The 18,784-nt window shown below is 42.1% G+C and overlaps 1 protein-coding gene across 2 annotated transcripts in view; it reads left to right on the forward strand.

The window, feature by feature from the left end:
- Window positions 1-18,784, forward strand: part of LOC139760180 (TGF-beta-activated kinase 1 and MAP3K7-binding protein 1-like) — a 188,223-nt gene that overhangs the window by 110,817 nt on the left and 58,622 nt on the right. The window lies entirely within an intron of this gene.

An 18,784-nucleotide genomic window follows, 5' to 3' on the forward strand; every position in this document is an offset into this window, starting at 1 on the left:
ATTCCCTCAACTGCCACATTACTCACCTTTGCATTCAAATCACCCAACAATATAACCCAGTCTTGTGCATCAAAACCACTAACACACTCATTCAGCTGCTCCCAAAACACTTGCCTCTCATGATCTTTCTTCTCATGCCCAGGTGCATATGCACCAATAATCACCCATCTCTCTCCATCAACTTTCAGTTTTACCCATATTAATCGAGAATTTACTTTCTTACATTCTATCACATACTTCCACAACTCCTGTTTCAGGAGTACTGCTGAATGGGATGTATTTAGGGAATCAGTGATGGATTGTGCAAAAGATGCTTGTGGCATGAGAAGAGTGGGAGGTGGGTTGATTAGAAAGGGTAGAGTGAATTGGATCGATGTGGTATACCGGGGTTGACGTGCTGTCATTGGATTGAATCAAGGCATGTGAAGCGTTTGGGTAAACCATGGAAAGTTGTGTGGGGCCTGGATGTGGAAAGGGAGCTGTGGTTTCGGGCATTATTGCGTGACAGCTGGAGACTGAGTGTGAACGAATGGTGCCTTTGTTGTCTTTTCCTTGTGCTACCTCGCACACATGAGGGGGGAGGGGGATGGTATTCCATGTGTGGCGAGGTGGCGATTGGAATGAATAGGGGCAGGCAGTGTGAATTGTGTGCATGGGTATATATGTATGTGTCTGTGTGTGTATATATATGTGTACATTGAGATGTATAGGTATGTATATTTGCGTGTGTGGGCATGTGTGTGTGTACATTGTGTATGGGGGTGGGTTGTGCCATTTCTTTCGTCTGTTTCCTTGCGCTACCTCGCAAACGCGGGAGACAGCAACAAAGGAAAATAAATTAATAAATATAAATAATATATATATATATATATATATATATATATATATATATATATATATATGGGCTATGGATAGAGTTGTGCGCAGGAGGATGGATGTGCTGGAAATGAGATGTTTGAGGACAATGTGTGGTGTGAGGTGATTTGATCGAGTAAGTAACGTAAGGGTAAGAGAGATGTGTGGAAATAAAAAGAGCGTGGTTGAGAGAGCAGAAGAGGGTGTTTTGAAATGGTTTGGGCACATAGAGAGAATGAGTGAGGAAAGATTGACCAAGAGGATATATGTGTCGGAGGTGGAGGGAACGTGGAGAAGAGGGAGACCAAATTGGAGGTGGAAAGGTGGAGTGAAAAAGATTTTGTGTGATCGGGGCCTGAACATGCAGGAGGGTGAAAGGAGGGCAAGGAATAGAGTGAATTGGAGCGATGTGGTATACCGGGGTTTACGTGATGTCAGTGGATTGAATCGGGGCATGTGAAGCGTCTGGGGTAAACCATAGAAAGCTGTGTAGGTATGTATATTTTGCGTGTGTGGACGTATGTATATACATGTGTATGGGATTGGGTTGGGCCATTTCTTTCGTCTGTTTCCTTGCGCTACCTCGCAAACGCTGGAGACAGCGACAAAGCAAAAAATATATATATATATATATATATATATATATATATATATATATATATATATATATATATATATATATATATATATATATATATATATATATTTTCTTTTTCTTTCGTACTATTCGCCATTTCCCGCATTAGCGAGGTAGCGCTATGAACAGAGGACTGGGCCTTAGAGGGAATATCCTCACCTGGCCCCCTTCTCTGTTCCTTCTTTTGGAAAATTAAAAAAAAACAAAAAACGAGAGGGGAGGATTTCCAGCCACCCGCTCCCTCCCCTTTTAGTCGCCTTCTACGATACGCAGGGAATACGTGGGAAGTATTCTTTCTCCCCTATCCCCAGGGATATATATATATATATATATATATTTTTTTTTTTTTTTTTTCAAACTATTCGCCATTTCCCGCGTTAGCGAGGTAGCGTTAAGAACAGAGGACTGGGCCTTTTTTGGAATATCCTCACCTGGCCCCCTCTGTTCCTTCTTTTGGATATATATATATATATATATATATATATATATATATATATATATATATATATATATATATATATATATATATATATATATCCCTGTGGATTTTTATATATTTTATGTATTTTATCCCTGTGGATAGGGGAGAAAGAATACTTCCCACGTATTCCCTGCGTGCCATAGAAGGCGGCTAAAAGGGGAGGGAGCGGGGGGTTGGAATTTCTCCCCTCTCAATTTTTTTTTTAATTTTCCAAAGGAAGGAACAGAGAAGGGGGCCAGGTGAGGATGTTCCCTCAATGGCCCAGTCCTCTGTTCTTAACGCTACCTCGCTAACGCGTGAAATGGCTAATAGTTTGAAAATATATATATATATATATATATATATATATATATATATATATATATATATATATATATATATATATATATATATCTTTCACCCCTATCCCCAGGGATAATATACATATATATATACACACACACACACACACACACACACACACACACACGCACACACACACACACACACACATACATATATATACACATGAAAAATGTAAGAAACAAACGTAAGAATACTTCCCACGTATTCCTCGCGTGTCGTGGAAAGCGACTAGAGGGGACGGGAGCGGGGGGCCGGAAATCCTCCCCTCCTTGTATTAACTTTCTAAAATGGGAAACAGAAGAAGGAGTCACGCGGGGAGTGTTCATCCTCCTCGAAGGCTCAGAGTGGGGTGCCTAAATGTGTGTGGATGTAACCAAGATGTGAAAAAAGGAGAGATAGGTAGTATGTTTGAGGAAAGGAACCTGGATGTTTTGGCTCTGAGTGAAACGAAGCTCAAGGGTAAAGGGGAAGAGTGGTTTGGAAATGTCTGGGGAGTGAAGTCAGGGGTTAGTGAGAGGACAAGAGCAAGGGAAGGAGTAGCAATACTCCTGAAACAGGAGTTGTGGGAGTATGTGATAGAATGTAAGAAAGTAAATTCTCGATTAATATGGGTAAAATTGAAAGTTGATGGAGAGAGGTGGGTGATTATTGGTGCATATGCACCTGGGCATGAGAAGAAAGATCATGAGAGGCAAGTGTTTTGGGAGCAGCTAAATGAGTGTGTTAGCGGTTTTGATGCACGAGACCGGGTTATAGTGATGGGTGATTTGAATGCAAAGGTGAGTAATGTGGCAGTTGAGGGAATAATTGGTATGCATGGGGTGTTCAGTGTTGTAAATGGAAATGGTGAAGAGCTTGTAGATTTATGTGCTGAAAAAGGACTGATGATTGGGAATACCTGGTTTAAAAAGCGAGATATACATAAGTATACTTATGTAAGTAGGAGAGATGGCCAGAGAGCGTTATTGGATTACGTGTTAATTGACAGGCGTGCGAAAGAGAGACTTTTGGATGTCAATGTGCTGAGAGGTGCAACTGGAGGGATGTCTGATCATTATCTTGTGGAGGCTAAGGTGAAGATTAGTATGGGTTTTCAGAAAAGAAGAGTGAATGTTGGGGTGAAGAAGGTGGTGAGAGTAAGTGAGCTTGGGAAGGAGACCTGTGTGAAGAAGTATCAGGAGAGACTGTGTACAGAATGGAAAAAGGTGAGAACAATGGAAGTAAGGGGAGTGGGTTGGTAGGGAGGTGAATGCAAGAGTTTTGGAAAGAGGGGCAAGAATTAAGTCTGTTGTGGATGAGAGATCTTGGGAAGTGAGTCAGTTGTTGTTCGCTGATGATACAGTGCTGGTGGCTGATTCATGTGAGAAACTGCAGAAGCTGGTGACTGAGTTTGGTAAAGTGTGTGAAAGAAGAAAGTTAAGAGTAAATGTGAATAAGAGCAAGGTTATTAGGTACAGTAGGGTTGAGGGTCAAGTCAATTGGGAGGTAAGTTTGAATGGAGAAAAACTGGAGGAAGTAAAGTGTTTTAGATATCTAGGAGTGGATGTGGCAGCGGATGGAACCATGGAAGTGGAAGTGAATCATAGGGTGGGTGAGGGGGCGAAAATCCTGTGAGCCTTGAAGAATATGTGGAAGTTGAGAACATTATCTCGGAAAGCAAAAATGGGTATGTTTGAATGAATAGTGGTTCCAACAATGTATGGTTGCGAGGCGTGGGCTATGGATAGAGTTGTGCGCAGGAGGATGGATGTGCTGGAAATGAGATGTTTGAGGACAATGTGTGGTGTGAGGTGGTTTGATCGAGTAAGTAACGTAAGGGTAAGAGAGATGTGTGGAAATAAAAAGAGCGTGGTTGAGAGAGCAGAAGAGGGTGTTTTGAAATGGTTTGGGCACATGGAGAGAATGAGTGAGGAAAGATTGACCAAGAGGATATATGTGTCGGAGGTGGAGGGAACGAGGAGAAGAGGGAGACCAAATTGGAGGTGGAAAGATGGAGTGAAAAGGATTTTGTGTGATCGGGGCCTGAACATGCAGGAGGGTGAAAGGAGGGCAAGGAATAGAGGGAATTGGAGCGATGTGGTATACAGGGGTTGACGTGCTGTCAGTGGATTGAATCAAGGCATGTGAAGCGTCCGGGGTAAACCAAGGAAAGCTGTGTAGGTATGTATATTTGCGTGTGTGGACGTGTGTATATACATGTGTATGGGGGGGGTTGGGCCATTTCTTTCGTCTGTTTCCTTGCGCTACCTCGCAAACGCGGGAGACAGCGACAAAGTATAAAAAAAAAAAAAAAATATATATATATATATATATATATATATATATATATATATATATATATATATATATATATATATATATATATATATATATATATATCCTCCCCTCTCTTTTTTTCTTTTCCAAAAGAAGGAACAGAGAAGGGGGCCAGGTGAGGATATTCCCCCAAAGGCCCAGTCCTCTGTTCTTAACGCTACCTCGCTATCGCGGGAAATGGCGAATAGTATGAAAAAAAAATATATATATATATATATATATATATATATATATATATATATATATATATATATATATATATATATATATATATATATATGAGAGTGCATGGGCCATTATTCGTCTTTCTCCTGGCACTACCACACTGGTGCTGGAAACAGCAATTATGTTTAATTGAATACTTCCCACGTATTCCTCGCATGTTGTAGAAGGCGACTAAAGGGGGCGGGAGTAGGGGGGCTGGAAACCCTCCATTCTTGTATGCAAGTTTCTGGAATTGAAAATAGAAAAATGAGTCAGGCGGGGAGTGGTCATCCTTATGTCCTGCGTGTCTGAATGTGTGTGGATGTAAGCATGACGAGAAGAAAGGAGAGATAGGTATTATGTTTGAGGAAAGATACCTGGCTTCGAGCCAAACAGAGCCCAAGGGTAAAGGGGATGAGTGGTTTGGGAAAGTCTTGGGAGTAAAGTCAGGGGTTGAAGAGCTAAGGAAGGAGTAGCAATACTCCTGAAGGAGGAGTTGTGCGAGTATGTGAATGTGTAACAAAGCAAATTCTAGATTGTTGTGGGTAAAACTGAAAGTAGATGGAGAGAGATGGGTGATTATTGGTGCTTATACACCGGGTCATGAGAAGAAAAATCATGAAAGGCAAGTCTTTTGGAAGAAGTTGATTGAGTGTATTAACAGTTTTGATGCATGAGGCCGGGTTATAGTGAATGGTGATATGAATGCAAAGATAAGTAATGTGGTAGATGTGGGTATAATTGGTCTGCATGGGGTATTCAGTCTTGTAAATGGAAATGGTGATGAGCGTGTGGATTTGTGTGCTGAAAAAAGACTGGTGATTGGGAATACCTTGTTTTGAAAGAGGGATATACATAAGTATACGTATGTGACTATGAGAGATGGTTAAAGGGCATCAATGGATTACATGTTAATTGATAGGCATGTACAAGAGAGACTTTTGGAAGTTAATGTGCTGAGAGGGGCAGCTGGAGGGATGTCTGATCACTATCTTGTGGAGGCAAAGGTGAAGATTGTTGAGGCTTTCAGAAAAGAAGAGAGAATGTTGGGAATGAGTGGTGAGAGTAAGTGAGCTTGGAAAGGAGACTTGTGTGAGGAAGTATCAGGAGAGATTTAATAAGAATGGCAGAAGGTGAGAGCAAATATGCAAGGGGAATTGGTGAGGAATGGGACATATTTAGGGAAGCAGTGATGTCTTGCGTGAGAGATGCATGTGGTATGAGAAAGATGGGAGGTGGGCAGATTAGATAGGGTAGTGAGTGATGGGATGAAGTAAGATTGTTAGTAAAAGGGAAAAGAGAGGCTTTTAGATGATATTTGCAGAGTAGATGTTAATGATTGGGAGATGTATAAAGGAAAGCAACAAGAGGTCAAGAGAAAGGTGCAAGGGTTGAAAAAGAGGGCAAATGAGAGTTGGGTGAGAGAGTATCATTAACTTTTAGGGAGAATAAAAAGATGTTTTGGAAGGAGGTAAATGTCATGTGTAAGACAAGATGACAAATGGGAACATTGGTTAAGGGAGTAAGTGGGGAAGTGATACCAGATAGTGATGAAGTGAGAAGTAGATGGAGTGAGTATTTTGAAGGTTTGTTAAATGTGTTTGATGATAGGTTGGCAGATATAGGGTGTTTTGGTAAGGGTGGTGTGCAAAGAGAGGGTCAGGGAGAATGGTTTGGTAAAGAGAGAAGAGTTAGTGAAAGCTTTGCAGAAGATGAAATACAGCAAGGTGGCAGGTTTGAATGGTATTGCAGCGGGGGTGACTGTGCTGTTGATTGGTTGATGAGGATATTCACTATATTTATGGATTATGGTGAAGTGCATGAGGATTGGTGGAATGCATGTATAGTGCCATTGTACAAAGGCAAAGTGAATAAAGATGAATGTTAAAACTACAGAGGCAAAAGTTTGCAGAAGATGCATCCGGCAAGGTGGCAGGTTTGGATGGTATTGCAGTGAGGGTGACTGTGTTGTTGATTGGTTGATGAGGATTTTCACTGTATGTATGGATTATAGTGAAGTGCACGAGGGTTAGTGGAATGCATGCATAGTGCCATTGTACAAAGGCAAAGGGAATAAAGATGAATGTTAAAACTACAGAGGCATAAGTTTATTGAGCATTTGTAGGAAATTATTTGGTAGGGTATTGATTGTGAAGGTAAAGGCATGTACAGAGCAACAGATTGAGGGTGAAAGCATGTGCAGAGCATCAGATTGGGGAAGAGCAGTGTGGTTTCAGATGTGTTAGAGGATGTGTGGGCCAGGTGTTTACTTTGAAAAATGCGTGTGAGAAATACTTAAAAACTGATGGATTTGTTTGTAGCATTTATGAATCTGGAGAAGGCATATGATAGGGTTGATAGAGATGGTTTGTGGATGGTTTTAAGAGTATATCATTTGGGAGGCAAGTTGCTAAAAGCAGTGAAAAGTTTTTGCCAAGGATGTAAGGCATGTTTTTGAGTAGGACAAGAGGAGAGTGATTGGTGTGTGATGTTTCCATGGTTAATATCTCTATGGATGGGGTGACTAGGGAGGCAAATGCAAGAGTTTTGGAGAGAGGGCCGAGTATGCAGTTTGTTGTGGATGAAAGGGCCTGGGAAGGGAGTCAGTTGCTGTTTGCCGATGATACAGCTCTAGTGGCTGATTTAGGTGAGAAACTGAAGAGGCTAGTGACTGAGTTTGGAAAAGTTTGTGAAAGAAGAAAGTTGAGAGTGTATGTGAATATGAGCAAGGTTATTAGGTTCAGTAAGGTTGAGGGACAAGTTAATTGGGTTGTAAGTTTGAATGGAGAAAAAATGGAAGAAGTGAGGTGTTTTAGATATGTGGAAGTGGACTTAGCAGAAATGGGTCATAGGTTGGAGGAGGGGGCAAAGGTTCTGGGAGCGATGAAGAATGTGTGAAAGGTGACAACGTTATCTCTGAGAGGAAAAATGAGTATGTTTTAAGGGATAGTAGTTCCACGAATGTTAAGTGGTTGCATGGCATGGGCTATAGATGGGGTTATACAGAGGAGGGTGGATGTGTTGGAAAGGAAATGTTTGAGGATAGTATGTTGGAAGTGAAATGTTTGAGGACACTATGTGGTGTGAAGTGGTTTGATTGGGTAAGTAACTAAAGGGTAAGATAGATGTGTGGAAATAAAAAGAGTGTGGTTGAGAGAGTAGAAGAGGGTGTGTTGACATGGTTTATACATATGGAGAGAATGAGTGAGGAAAGATTGACAAAGAGGATATATGTGTCAGAGGTGGAGGGAACAAAGAGAAGCAGGAGACCAAATTGGAGGTGAAAGGATGGAGTGAAAAAGATTTTGAGCAATCAGTGCCTGAACATACAGGAGGGTGAGAGGCGTGCAAGGAATAGAGTGAATTGGGCTGATGTGGTATTCCGGGGTTGATGTACTGTCAATGGATTGAACCAAGGCATGTAAAGCATCTGAGGTAAACCATGAAAAGATCTGTAGGGCCTTGATGTGGATTGGGAGCTGGTGCATTACACATGACAGCTAGAGACTGAATGTGAATGAATGTGGCCTTTTTTGTCCATTTTCATGGTGCTACCTTGCTGAAGCAGAGGTAGCGATGCTATTTCTTGTGTGGCGGTGCAGGGACAGGAATGGATGAAAGTAAGCAAGTATGAATATGTACATGTGTATATATGTATATATCTGTGTATATGTTTGTATATGTATATGTATGTTGATTCTTTTTCTTTCATACTATTCGCCATTTCCCGCCTCAGTGAGGTAGTGTTAAGAACAGAGAACTGGGCCTCTGATGGAATATCCTCACCCGGCCCCCTCCTCTGTTCCTTCCTTTGTGTATATGAGTGGATGGGCCATTCTTTGTCTGTTTCTTGGCACTACCTTGCTGATGCGGGAAACAGCGATTATGATGATAGGGGAGAAAGAATACTTCCCACGTATTCCCTGCGTGTCGTAGAAGGCGACTAAAAGGGGAGGGAGTGGGGGGCTGGAAATCTTCCCCTCTCGTTTTTTTTTTAATTTTCCAAAACAAGGAACAGAGAAGGGGGCCAGGTGAGGATATTCCCTCCAAGGCCCAGTCCTCTGTTCTTAACGCTACCTCGCTAACGCGGGAAATGGCGAATAGTTTGAAAGAAAGAAAGAAAAAGTAGAAAAAATATATATACATACATATATGCTCTGTACATGCCTTCTGCCAGTCCTCAGGCACTTCACTATGAACCATACATACAGTGAATATCCTTACCAACCAGTCAACAACACAGCCACCCCTTTTTTGATAAATTCCATTGCAATACCATCCAGACCCGTCATCTTGCCGGCTTTCATCTTTCGCAAAGCTTTCACTACCTCTTCTCTGTTTCCCAAACCATTCTCCCTGACTCTTTCACTTCTAACACCACCTCGACCAAAACACCCTAGATCTGCCAGTCTATCATCAAACACATTCAACAAACCTTCAAAATGCTCACTCCATCTCCTTCTCACTTCACCACTATTTGTTATTATCTCCCCATTAACCCCCTTCACCGATGTTCCCATTTGTTCTCTTGTCTTAAGCTCTTTATTTACCTCCTTCCAAAACATCTTTTTATTCTTCCTGAAATTCAATGATACTCTCTCACCCTAACTTTCATTTGCCCTCTTTTTCACCTCTTGCACCTTTCTCTTAACCTCCTGCCTCTTTCTTTTATACATCTCCCAGTCATTTGCACTATTTCCCTGCAAAAATCGTCCAAATGTCTCCCCTTCTCTTTCAGTAACAATCTTACTTCTCCATCCCACCACTCACTACCCTCTCTAATCTGCCCAACTCCCACCTTTCTCATGCCACAGGCATCTTGTGCGCAAGCCATCACTGCTTCCGTAAATACACCCCATTCCTCCGCGCCCCTTATGTCATTTGCTCTTACCTTTTTCATTCTGCTTTCAATCTCTCCTGATACCTCCTCTCACAAGTCTCCTTTCCAAGCTCACTTACTCTCACCACTTTCTTCACCCCAGTATTCTCTCTTCTTTTCTGAAAACCGTTACAAATCTTCACCTTTGCCCTCACAAGATTATGATCAGACATCTTTCCAGTTGCCCCTCCCAGCACATTAACATCCAAAAGTCTCTCTTTCATGTGCCTATCAATTAACATGTAATCCAATAACACTCTCTGGCCATCTCTCCTACTTACATATGTATACTTATGTATATCTCTCTTTTTAAACCAGGTATTCCCAATCACCAGTCCTTTTTCAGCACACAAATCTACAAGCTCTTCACCATTTCCATTTACAGTACTAAACACCCCATGTACACTAATTATTCCCTGAATTGCCACATTACTCACCTTTGCATTCAAATCACCCATCACTATAACCCAGTCCCATGCATCAAAGCTGCTAGCACACTTACTCAGCTGTTCCCAAAACACTTGCCTCACATGATCTTTCTTCTCATGACCAGGTGCATAGGCACCAATAATCACCCATCTCTTTCCATCTACTTTCAGTTTTACCCATATCAATCTAGAGTTTACTTTCTTACACTCTATCATATACTTCCACAACTCTTGCTTCAGGAGTAGTGCTACTCCTTCCCTTGCTCTTGTCCTCTCACCAACCCCTGACTTTACTCCCAAGACATTCCCAAACCACTCTTTCCCTTTACCCTCGAGATTTGTTTCACTCAGAGCCAAAACATCCAAGTTCCTTTCCTCAAACATACCACCTATCTCTTCTTTTTTGTCATCTTGGATACATCCATGTACATTTAGATACCCCAAGCTGAGCCTTCGAGGAGAATGAGCACTTCCGACATGGCTCCTTCCTCTGTTCCCCTTTTAGAAAGTTGGAATACAAGGAGGGGAGGGTTTCTAGCCCCCCGCTCGCGTTCCCTTTAGTCGCCTTCTACGACATGTGGGGAATGCATGGGAAGTATTCTTTCTCCCCTATCCCCAGGGATAAATTGGGGAAGAGCAGTGTGGTTTCAGAAATAGTAGAGGATGTGTGGATCAGGTGTTTGCTTTGAAGAATGTGTCATGAGAAATACTTAGAAAGACAGATGGATTTGTATGTAGCATTTATAGATCTGGAGAAGCCATACGATAGAGTTGATAGAGATACTCTGTGGAAGGTATTAAGAGTATATGGTGTGGGAGGTAGGTTGTTAGAAGCAGTGAAAAGTTTTTATCGAGGATGTAAGGCATGTGTACAAGTAGGAAGAGAGGAAAGTGATTGGTTTTAGTGAATTTTGGTTTGCGGCAGGGGTGTGTGAAGTCTCCATGGTTGTTTAATTTGTTTATTGATGCGGATGTTAGGGAGGAGAATGCCAGAGTTTTGGAGAGAGGGGCAAGAATGTAGTCTGTTGTAGATCAGAGGGCTTGGGAAGTGAGTCAGTTGTTTTTCGCTGGTGGCTGATTCGGGTGAGAAACTGCAGAAGCTGGTGACTGAGTTTGGTAAAGTGTGTGAAAGAAGAAAGCTGAAAGTAAATGTGAATAAGAGCAAGGTTACTAGGTTCAGTAGGATTAAGGGACAAATCAACTGGAAGGTAAGTTTGAATAGAGAAAAACTGGAGTAAGTGAAGTGTTTTTGATATCTGGGAGTGGATTTAGGAGTGGATGGAACTATGGAAGCAGAAGTGAGTCACAGGGTGAGGGAGGGGGCAAACGTTCTGGGAGTGTTGAATAATGTCTGGAAGGTGAGAACATTATCTCGGAGAGCAAAGATGGGTATGTTTGAAGGACTAGTAGTTCCAACAATATTATATGTTTGTGAGGCATGGGCTGTAGATAATCTTATGTGGAGGAGGGTAGATACATTGGAAATGAGGTGTTTGAGGGCAGTATGTGGTGTGAGGTGGTTTGATCGAGTAAGTAATGAAAAGGTAAGAGAGATGTGTGGTAATAAAAAGAGTGTGGTTGTGAGAGCAGAAGAGGGTGTATTGAAGTGGTTTGGTCACATGGAGAAAATGAGTGAGGAGAGATTGACAAAGAGGATATATGTGTCAAAGGTGGAGGGAACGAGGAGAAGTGGGTGACCCAATCGGAGTTGGAAGGACAGAGTGAAAAAGATTTTGAGCGATTGGGGCCTGAACATACAGGAGGGTGAAAAGCATGCAAGGAATAGAGTGAATTGGAACGATGTGGTATACCGGAGTTGATGTGCTGTCAATGGATTGAACCAGGGCATGTAAAGCATCTGGGGTAAACTATGGAAAGTTTTGTGGGGCCTGAATGTGGTGCATTACACATAACAGCTAGAGTCTGAGTGTGAACGAATGTGGCCTTTGTTGTCTTTTCCTAGTGCTACCTTGTGCATACGCAGGGGGAGGGCTGTGCCATCTCATGTGTGGTTTGATGGCAAAGGGAATGGATGAAGGCAGCATGTATGAGTATGTATTATTATTTATTTATTTTGCTTTGTCGCTGTCTCCCGCATTTGCGAGGTAGCGCAAGGAAACAGACAAAAGAAATGGCCCAACCCACCCCCATACACATGTATATACATACACGTCCACACACGCAAATATACATACCTATACATCTCAATGTACACATACATATATACCCATGCACACAATTCACACTGTCTGCCTTTATTCATTCCCATCGCCACCTCGCCACACATGGAATACCATCCCCCTCCCCCCTCATGTGTGCGAGGTAGCGCTAGGAAAAGACAACAAAGGCCCCATTCGTTCACACTCAGTCTCTAGCTGTCATGCAATAATGCCCGAAACCACAGCTCCCTTTCCACATCCAGGCCCCACACAACTTTCCATGGTTTACCCCAGACGCTTCACATGCCCTGATTCAATCCACTGACAGCACGTCAACCCCGGTATACCACATCGATCCAATTCACTCTATTCCTTGCCTGCCTTTCACCCTCCTGTATGTTCAGGCCCCAATCACTCAAAATCTTTTTCACTCCATCTTTCCACCTCCAATTTGGTCTCCCACTTCTCCTCGTTCCCTCAACCTCTGACACATATATCCTCTTGGTCAATCTTTCCTCACTCATTCTCTCCATGTGCCCAAACCATTTCAAAATACCCTCTTCTGCTCTCTCAACCATGAGTATGTACATATGTATATATGTATATATCTGTGTATGTATATGGGAGATGTATAAAAAAAAGAGGCAGGATGTCAAGAGAAAGGAGCAAGAGGTGAAAAAGAGGGCAAATGAGAGTTGGGGTGAGAGAGTATCATTAAATTTTTGGGAGAATAAAAAGATGTTTTGGAAGGAGGTAAATAAAGTGCATAAGACAAGGGAACAAATGGGAACTTCAGTGAAGGGGGCTAATGGGGAGGTGATAACAAGTAGTGGTGATGTGAGGAGATGGAGTGAGTATTTTGAAGGTTTGTTGAATGTGTTTGATGATAGAGTGGCAGATATAGGGTGTTTTGGTCGAGGTGGTGTGCAAAGTGAGAGGGTTAGGGAGAATGATTTGGTAAACAGAGAGGAGGTAGTAAAAGCTTTGCAGATGAAAGCCGGCAAGGCAGCGGGTTTGGATGGTATTGCAGTGGAATTTATTAGAAAAGGGGATGACTGTATTGTTGACTGGTTGATAAGGTTATTTAATGTATGTATGACTCATGGTGAGGTGCCTGAGGACTGGTGGAATGCTTGCATAGTGCCATTGTACAAAGGCAAAGGGGATAAGAGTGAGTGCTCAAATTAGAGGTATAAGTTTGTTGAGTATTCCTGGTAAATTATATGGGAGGGTATTGATTGAGAGGGTGAAGGCATGCACAGAGCATCAGATTGGGGAAGAGCAGTGTGGTTTCAGTAGTGGTAGAGGATGTGTGGATCAGGTGTTTGCTTTGAAGAATGTATGTGAGAAATACTTAGAAAAGCAAATGGATTTGTATGTAGCATTCATGGATCTGGAGAACGCATATGATAAATTTGATAGAGATGCTCTGTAGAAGGTATTAAGAATATATGGTGTGGGAGGTAAATTGTTAGAAGCAGTGAAAAGTATTTATTGAGGATGTAAGGCATGTGTACATGTAGGAAGAGAGGAAAGGGATTGGTGCTCAGTGAATGTTGGTTTTCGGAAGGGGTGCGTGATGTTTCCATGGTTGTTTGATTTGTTTATGAATGTGGTTGTTAGGGAGGTGAGTGCAAGAGTTTTGGAAAGAGGGGCAAGTATGCAGTCTGTTGTGAATGAGAGAGCTTGGGAAGTGAGTCAGTTGTTGTTCACTGATGATACAGCGCTGGTGGCTGATTCATGTGAGAAACTGCAGGAGCTGGTGACTGAGTTTGGTAAAGTGTGTGAAAGAAGAAAGCTGAAAGTGAATGTGAATAAGAGCAAGGTTATAAGGTACAATAGGGTTGAGGGACAAGTTAATTGGGAGGTAAGTTTGAATGGAGAAAAACTGGAGGAAGTGAAGTGTTTTAGATATCTGTGAGTGGATTTGGCAGCGGATGGAACCATTTAAGTGGAAGTGAATCATAGGGTGGGAGAGGGGAGTGAAAGTTCTGGGAGTGTTGAAAAATGTGTGGAAGTCGAGAACGTTATTTTGGAAAGCAAAAATAGGTATGTTTGAGGGAATAGTGATTCCAGCAGTGCTATATGGTTGCGAGGCTCGGGCTATAGATAGAGTTGTGCGGTGAAGGGTGGATGTGCTGGAAATGAGATGTATGAGGACAGTATGTGGTGTGAGATGGTTTGATCAAGTAAGTAATGAAAGGGTAAGAGAGATGTGTGGTAATAAAAAGAGTGTGGTTGAGAGAGCAGAAGAGGGTGTTTTGAAATGGTTTGGTCACATGAAGAGAATGAGTGAGGAAAGATTGACAAAGAGGATATATATGAGTCAGAGGTGGAGGAAACGAGGAGAAGTGGGAGACCAAATTGGAGGTGGACAGATGGAGTGAAAAAGATTTTGAGTGATCGGGGCCTGAACATTCAGGAGGGTGAAAGGCGTGCAAGGAATGGAGTGAAAAAGATTTTGAGTGATCGGGGCCTGAACATGCAGGAGGGTGAAAGGCGTGTAAGGAATAGAGTGAATTGGAACGATGTGGTATATACCGGGGTCGATGTGCTGTCAGTGGATTGAACCAGGGCATGTGAAGTGTCTGGAGTAAACCGTGGAAAGTTCTGTAGAGCCTGGATGTGGAAAGGGAGCTGTGGTTTCAGTGCATTATACATGACAGCTATTGACTGAGTGTGAAAGAATGTGGCCTTTGTTGTCTTTTCCTAGTGCTACCTTGCGCACATGCGGGGGGAGGGGGCTGTCATATCACGTGTGGCGGGGTGGCGATGGGAATGAGTAAGTGCAGACAGTATGAATTATGTCGATGTGTTTATATGTATATGTCTGTGTGTGTATATGTATGTATACGTTGAGATGTATAGGTATGTATATGTGCTGTGTGTGTATGTATATACATGTGTATGTGGGTGGGTTGGGCCATTCTTTCTTCTGTTACCTTTCACTACCTCGCTAACGCGGGAGACAGTGGACAAAGTATAATGATGATAATTTTATTCATACTTGGTAGCATCTTTCCAAATTAATGAGTTAATGGCAGTAATAATCAAAGCATGACTTTCCTTGCTCACATTCTCTCTCAAAGTATCATATACAGTAAAATCTTTGTTATCAAAAATGCTGATGGAATCATCTATTTCATTTAACATAAATTTGCTTTTATTCAAGATTTTTCAATATACTGAATAATTCAGAGGCCAGTATTTTAAAATATTCAACATTTTTGTAAATATGTTATGCATAGCACATATTGATATATGTAAGCAAACAGGAGTGGTGGGAGTATGTGATAGAGTGTAAGAAAGTAAACTCTAGATTGATATGGGTAAAACTGAAAGTGGATGGAGAGAGATGGGTGATTTTTGGTGCATATGTACCTGGGCATGAGAAGAAAGATCATGAGAAGCAAGTGTTTTGGGAGCAGCTGAATGAGTGTGTTAGTTGTTTTGATGCATGAGACTGGGTTATAGTGATGGGTGATTTGAATACAAAGGTGATTAATGTGGCAGTTGAGGGAATAATTGGTGTACATGGGGTGTTCACTATTGTAAATGGAAATGGTGAAGAGCTTGTAGATTTATGAGCTGAAAAAGGACTGGTGATTGGGAATACCTGGTTTAAAAAGAGAGATATACATAAGTATATGTATGTAAGTAGGAGAGATGGCCAGAGAGTATTATTGGATTACATGTTGATTGATAGGTGCACGAAAGAGAGATTTTTGGATGTTAATGTGCTGAGAGGTGAAACTGGGATGTCTGATCATTGTCTTGCAGAGGCAAAGGTGAAGATTTGTAGAGGTTTTCAGAAAAGAAGAGAGAATGTTGGGATGAAAAGTGTGGTGAGAGTAAGTGAGCTTGGGAAGGAGACTTGTGTGAGGAAGTACTAGGAGAGACTGAGTACAGAATGGAAAAAGTTGAGAACAAAGGACGTAAGGGGAGTGGGGAGGAATGGGATGTATTTAGGGAAACAGTGATGGCTTGCGCAAAAGATGCTTGTGGTATGAGAAGCTTGGAAGGTGGGCAGATTAGAAAGGGTAGTGAGTGGTGGGATGAAGAGGTAAGATTATTAGTGAAAGAGAAAAGAGAGGCGTTTAGACAATTTTTGCAGGGAAATAATGCAAATGGGAGATGTATAAAAAAAAGAGGCAGGATGTCAAGAGAAAGGAGCAAGAGGTGAAAAAGAGGGCAAATGAGAGTTGGGGTGAGAGAGTATCATTAAATTTTTGGGAGAATAAAAAGATGTTTTGGAAGGAGGTAAATAAAGTGCATAAGACAAGGGAACAAATGGGAACTTCAGTGAAGGGGGCTAATGGGGAGGTGATAACAAGTAGTGGTGATGTGAGGAGATGGAGTGAGTATTTTGAAGGTTTGTTGAATGTGTTTGATGATAGAGTGGCAGATATAGGGTGTTTTGGTCGAGGTGGTGTGCAAAGTGAGAGGGTTAGGGAGAATGATTTGGTAAACAGAGAGGAGGTAGTAAAAGCTTTGCAGATGAAAGCCGGCAAGGCAGCGGGTTTGGATGGTATTGCAGTGGAATTTATTAGAAAAGGGGATGACTGTATTGTTGACTGGTTGATAAGGTTATTTAATGTATGTATGACTCATGGTGAGGTGCCTGAGGACTGGTGGAATGCTTGCATAGTGCCATTGTACAAAGGCAAAGGGGATAAGAGCGAGTGCTCAAATTAGAGGTATAAGTTTGTTGAGTATTCCTGGTAAATTATATGGGAGGGTATTGATTGAGAGGGTGAAGGCATGTACAGAGCATCAGATTGGGGAAGAGCAGTGTGGTTTCAGTAGTGGTAGAGGATGTGTGGATCAGGTGTTTGCTTTGAAGAATGTATGTGAGAAATACTTAGAAAAGCAAATGGATTTGTATGTAGCATTCATGGATCTGGAGAACGCATATGATAAATTTGATAGAGATGCTCTGTAGAAGGTATTAAGAATATATGGTGTGGGAGGTAAATTGTTAGAAGCAGTGAAAAGTATTTATTGAGGATGTAAGGCATGTGTACATGTAGGAAGAGAGGAAAGGGATTGGTGCTCAGTGAATGTTGGTTTTCGGAAGGGGTGCGTGATGTTTCCATGGTTGTTTGATTTGTTTATGAATGTGGTTGTTAGGGAGGTGAGTGCAAGAGTTTTGGAAAGAGGGGCAAGTATGCAGTCTGTTGTGAATGAGAGAGCTTGGGAAGTGAGTCAGTTGTTGTTCACTGATGATACAGCGCTGGTGGCTGATTCATGTGAGAAACTGCAGAAGCTGGTGACTGAGTTTGGTAAAGTGTGTGAAAGAAGAAAGCTGAAAGTGAATGTGAATAAGAGCAAGGTTATAAGGTACAATAGGGTTGAGGGACAAGTTAATTGGGAGGTAAGTTTGAATGGAGAAAAACTGGAGGAAGTGAAGTGTTTTAGATATCTGTGAGTGGATTTGGCAGTGGATGGAACCATTTAAGTGGAAGTGAATCATAGGGTGGGAGAGGGGAGTGAAAGTTCTGGGAGTGTTGAAAAATGTGTGGAAGTCGAGAACGTTATTTTGGAAAGCAAAAATAGGTATGTTTGAGGGAATAGTGATTCCAGCAGTGCTATATGGTTGCGAGGCTCGGGCTATAGATAGAGTTGTGCGGTGAAGGGTGGATGTGCTGGAAATGAGATGTATGAGGACAGTATGTGGTGTGAGATGGTTTGATCAAGTAAGTAATGAAAGGGTAAGAGAGATGTGTGGTAATAAAAAGAGTGTGGTTGAGAGAGCAGAAGAGGGTGTTTTGAAATGGTTTGGTCACATGAAGAGAATGAGTGAGGAAAGATTGACAAAGAGGATATATATGAGTCAGAGGTGGAGGAAACGAGGAGAAGTGGGAGACCAAATTGGAGGTGGACAGATGGAGTGAAAAAGATTTTGAGTGATCGGGGCCTGAACATTCAGGAGGGTGAAAGGCGTGCAAGGAATGGAGTGAAAAAGATTTTGAGTGATCGGGGCCTGAACATGCAGGAGGGTGAAAGGCGTGTAAGGAATAGAGTGAATTGGAACGATGTGGTATATACCGGGGTCGATGTGCTGTCAGTGGATTGAACCAGGGCATGTGAAGTGTCTGGAGTAAACCGTGGAAAGTTCTGTAGAGCCTGGATGTGGAAAGGGAGCTGTGGTTTCAGTGCATTATACATGACAGCTATTGACTGAGTGTGAAAGAATGTGGCCTTTGTTGTCTTTTCCTAGTGCTACCTTGCGCACATGCGGGGGGAGGGGGCTGTCATATCACGTGTGGCGGGGTGGCGATGGGAATGAGTAAGTGCAGACAGTATGAATTATGTCGATGTGTTTATATGTATATGTCTGTGTGTGTATATGTATGTATACGTTGAGATGTATAGGTATGTATATGTGCTGTGTGTGTATGTATATACATGTGTATGTGGGTGGGTTGGGCCATTCTTTCTTCTGTTACCTTTCACTACCTCGCTAACGCGGGAGACAGT

This window comes from Panulirus ornatus, chromosome 35 (genome assembly GCF_036320965.1).
Source record: "Panulirus ornatus isolate Po-2019 chromosome 35, ASM3632096v1, whole genome shotgun sequence".
In the NCBI taxonomy this organism is placed as follows: domain Eukaryota; kingdom Metazoa; phylum Arthropoda; class Malacostraca; order Decapoda; family Palinuridae; genus Panulirus; species Panulirus ornatus.